A 4,666-nucleotide genomic window follows, 5' to 3' on the forward strand; every position below is an offset into this window, starting at 1 on the left:
CGAAAAGTGGTTTTGGAAATGCAAAAGGAAAAATGGCTGTCTGAAGGGGACTTATAAATAGCTGAGAAAAGAAGAGAAGCTAAAGGCAAAGGAGAAAGGAAAACTATACCCATTTGAATGCAGAGTTTAAAAGAATAGCAAGGAGAGATAAGAAAGCCTTCTTAAGTGAACAATGCAAAGAAATAGAGGAAAATAATAGAATAGGAAAGACTAGAGATCTCTTTGACAGCATGTGGTGAATGGTGAACAGTGTCGGGTTTGTGATCTCCAATGGAGAGAATTTTGCTTCAGATTCAGAGACTCAGCTTTAGTCCACTCAGAGCTTCCTGGCAAACATTTTATTACAGTGAAAGAGGGGTAGAGAAAGCTTCTGACACAGACATCAGAAGGGGGCAGAGAGGGCCCCACTAGTCTTATCAAGGCCTTATGTACCTTTTCAAATGGTTGTTAAAAAGAGAACGGTCTTATCAGACCCCAAAAAACAAACAAACATTTTAAGATAACAGGATTAGTCAGAAGGTTCTTAAAAAGGAGAAATATGTCTTCCAGCAAGATATAATGTTGTTATGTAATCATTAGTACAGAGTTTAAGGAAAAACAAGCCCTTGAGCAAGATAAGTTGTTTTGTTGTGTAATCATTAGCTGTATGCTTAAATAAAAAAAAGTCTTATGTGACTAAGATGAAGGAATGTAGACAAAAAACTTTGTTGCTTTCTCCTCCTTGAGGGCCCTGGACTCCTCATCAACCTACCTAAGAATTAACTCTCTCATCTTCAAGAAAATTAGAGATACCAAGGGAACATTTCATGCAAAGATGGGCGCAATAAAGGACAGAAATGGTAGGGACCTAACAGAAGCAAAAGATATTAAGAAGAAGTGGTAAGAATACACAGATCAGATCAGATCAGTCGCTCAGTTGTGTCCAACTCTTTGCGACCCCATGAATCGCAGCACGCCAGGCCTCCCTGTCCACTATACAAAAAAGATCTTCATGACCCAGATAACCATGATAGTGTGACCACTTACCTAGAGCCAGACATCTTGGAGTGCAAAGTCAAGTGGGCCTTAGGAAGCTTCACGACAAAGCTAGTGGAGGTGATGGAATTCCAGTTGAGCTATTTCAAATCCTAAAAGATGATGCTGTGAAAGTGCTGCACTCAATATGCCAGCAAATTTGGAAAACTCAGCAATGGCCACAGGACTAGAAAAGGTCAGTTTTCATTCCAGTCCCAAAGAAGGGCAAGGCTAAAGAGTATTAAAACTACCAAACAATTGCACTTATTTCACATGCTGGCAAAGTAATGTTGAAAATTCTCCAAGTAAGGCTTCAATAGTACATTAACCAAGAACTTCCAGATGTTGAAGCTGGATTTAGAAAAGGCAGAGAAACTAGAGATTAAATTGCCAACATCTATTGCACTGATGCTGGGAGGGATTGGAGGCAGGAGGAGAAGGGGACGACAGAGGATGAGATGGCTGGATGGCATCACTGACTCGATGGACGTGAGTCTGAGTGAACTCCAGGAGTTAGTGATGGACAGGGAGGCCTGGTGTGCTGTGATTCATGGGGTTGCAAAGAGTTGGACACGACTGAGCCACTGAAATGAAATGAACTGAACTGAACTGAATTGCACTGTGGAAAAAGCAAGAGAATTCCAGAAAAACTTCTGCTTTATTGACTATGCTAAAGCCTTTGACCGTGTGGATCACAACAAACTGTGGAAAATTCTTAAAGAGATGGGAGTACCAGAACCACCTTACCTGCCTCTTGAGAAATCTGTATGCAAGTCAAGAAGCAACAGTTAGAACCAGACATGGAAAAATGGACTGGTTCGAAATTGGGAAAGGTGCACATCAAGGCTGTATATTGTCACCCTGCTTATTTAGTTTATATGCAGAGGACATCATGAGAAACACCAAGTGGATAAAGCACAAGCTGGAATCAAGATTGCCAGGAGAAATACCAATAACCTCAGATATGCAGATAACACCACCGTTATGGCAGAAAGCAAAGAGGAACTAAAAAGCCTCCTGATGAAGGTGAAAGAGGAGAGTGAAACATCTGGCTTAAAACTCAACCTTCAGAAAACTAAGATCATGGCATCTGGTCCCATCACTTCATGGCAAATAGATGGGGAAACAATGAAAACAGTGACAGACTTTCTTCTCTTGGACTCCAAAATCACTGCAGATGGTGACTGCAGCCACAAAATTAAAAGATGGTTGCTCCTTGGAAGAGAAGCTATGACCAACCTAGATCACATATTAGAAAGCAGAGACATTACTTTGCCAACAAAGGTCTGTCTAGTCAAAGCTATGGTTTTTCCAGTAGTCATGTATGGATGTGAGAGTTGGACCATAAAGAAGGCTGAATGCCAAAGAATTGATGGTTTTGAAATGTGGTGTTGGAGAAGACTCTTGAGAGTCCCTTGGACTGCAAGGTGATCAAACCAGTCAATCCTAAAGGAAATCAACCGTGAACATACATTGGAAGGATTGACGCTGAAGCTGAAACTCCAAAACTTTACCCAGCTGATGTGAATAGCTGACTTATTAGTAAAGACCCTGACGCTGGGAAAGATTGAAGGAGAAGGGAATGACAGAGGATGAGGTGGTTGGATGGTATCACTGATTCAATGGACATGAGTTTGAGCAAGCTCTGGGAGACGGTAAAGGACAGAGAAGCCTGGCGTGTTGCAGCCCATGGGATTGCAGAGATTTGGGCCCTATTGAACAACTGAACGACAACATACTACATTTAAAGTTATTACAAAATAATGGCTATATTTACCTGTGCTGTAGGATATATCCTTGTTGCTTATTTATTTTATACATAGTAGCTTGTATCTCTTCATCCCATATCCTTGTGCTGCTCCTCCCCTCTCCCCTCTCCCAACTGGTAATCACTAGATCGTTCTCTATATCTGTGAATTTGTTTCTGTTTTGTTATATTCACTTGTTTTATTTTTAAGATTCCATTATAAAATATCTTGCTTTAATTTGTTCTTTAATTGCAAGACTAAGCATTTAAATCACATATTGGCTATCTTTATATTTCTGTTCCAGTAATTTGCTTCTTTTTCTCTTTTTAAAAAACAATTGATTGGGAACACATGTACTCCCATGGCGGATTCATGTTGATGTATGGCAAAACCAATATTGTAAAGTAATTAGCCTCTAATTAAAATAAACAAATTAAAAAAAATAAAAAAACCCAATTGATTGAAGAATCCTGTTGTTGATTTGTAATGTCTTTTAATATGAAGGAAGTTAACCCATTGTCTATCATCCTTAGCAAATATTTTAATAATTTTTTTGTACTTTAAGTTTGTTTATAATCTATTTCTTTTCCCTGAAGGAGTTCTAAAATTTTATTTATTTATGTACTATCAGTCTATTTCTTTAAAGCTTCTTCTGCACTCCAAGATTTTTTTCTTAAAAAATTCAACAGTATTTTTTCTAGTAGCTTTACTTCTATGTTAGGGTGTTTGATCTACTGAAATTGGGAGGACTGCCCGTGGTGATGTGCTTGCCACTAAGCAGCCCTCCTCATGCCCGCACTCACCGGCCTCAGCACTCGGCACACTTCCTGGAGGATCTGCTCCTGGTTCTTCACCGAGCAGAGCACCAGGGTGCAGACCACCACATCCATGGAGCCTGAGGCCACCTGGTGCATGTTCTCCCCGGCAGCCACTATGAAGCGCTCAAACTGCAGGTGTCGGTTCTGGGCAATGCTCTTGATCAAGAACTTCTCAAAGTTGGGGTTGGGATCAACACAGGTCACCTGGCATCCAGAGGGGTAGAACTTGAAGTTGGCCCCCGTGCCACAGCCCAGCTCCAGCAAGGAGAGCTTCCCAGAGGGGCCCGTGAACTCCCGCAGATTGCTGAAGAGCTCCTGCTTCTTGCTCTCCATCTGTTTGTTGTACATCACAGTGAACCTCGCCACGAAGTAGGGGAACTGCTGTTTGCCTATCCAGTTCCACAAGCCCAGAAAGTCCAGCAGGTACATGGGAAATGCCAGGATGCAGATGGCCAGCCGGAGGATAACAATAGTAAGCGCCATCACTCAGAAAACAGGTCAACAGTTAGAGATCTGCTCCTTTAATTGCAGGAAGTAGGTTTCTGGTCACACTCCAGAGCCAATCAGCTGCAAAGGAAAGAAGAATTGGCTGTGCTGGAAATACACAGCTGAAGTCAGATCTTGGGCAAGAGACGTGTTTTATCCAATTAATAGATGTTTGGCAGAAATTGCCTCATTATTTTTCATGAAGTGAAATGAGAAAGTTTCCAGCTTTTCCTTAGAAGGAAAGCTGATTACAACCCCCTATTCCTGCTTGGGGAGAAGGCAATGGCAACCCACTCCAGTACTCTTGCCTGGGGAATCCCATGGACGGAGGAGCCTGGTGGGCTGCAGTCCATGGGGTCGCTAAGAGTCAGGCACGACTGAGCGACTTCACTTTCACTTTTCGCTTTCATGCATTGGAGAAGGAAATGGCAACCCACTCCAGTATCCTTGCCTGGAGAATCCCAGGGACAGAGGAGCCTAGTGGGCTGCTGTCTATGGGGTCACACAGAGTCGGACACGACTGAAGCGACTTAGCAGCAGCAGCCGCAGCAGCATTCCTGCTTGGAGACTACTGCTGCAGTTTTAAATGCAGAATGTACT

General features: G+C 42.3%; 1 pseudogene; it reads right to left on the reverse strand.

Moving 5' to 3' along the window:
- Positions 1-3,520: 3,520 nt before the first annotated feature.
- LOC109558352 (thiol S-methyltransferase TMT1A pseudogene) lies at positions 3,521-4,063 on the reverse strand (annotated as a pseudogene).
- Between the last annotated feature and the right edge of the window lie 603 nt (positions 4,064-4,666).

Source organism: Bos indicus, chromosome 5 (genome assembly GCF_029378745.1).
Source record: "Bos indicus isolate NIAB-ARS_2022 breed Sahiwal x Tharparkar chromosome 5, NIAB-ARS_B.indTharparkar_mat_pri_1.0, whole genome shotgun sequence".
NCBI classification, from domain to species: domain Eukaryota; kingdom Metazoa; phylum Chordata; class Mammalia; order Artiodactyla; family Bovidae; genus Bos; species Bos indicus.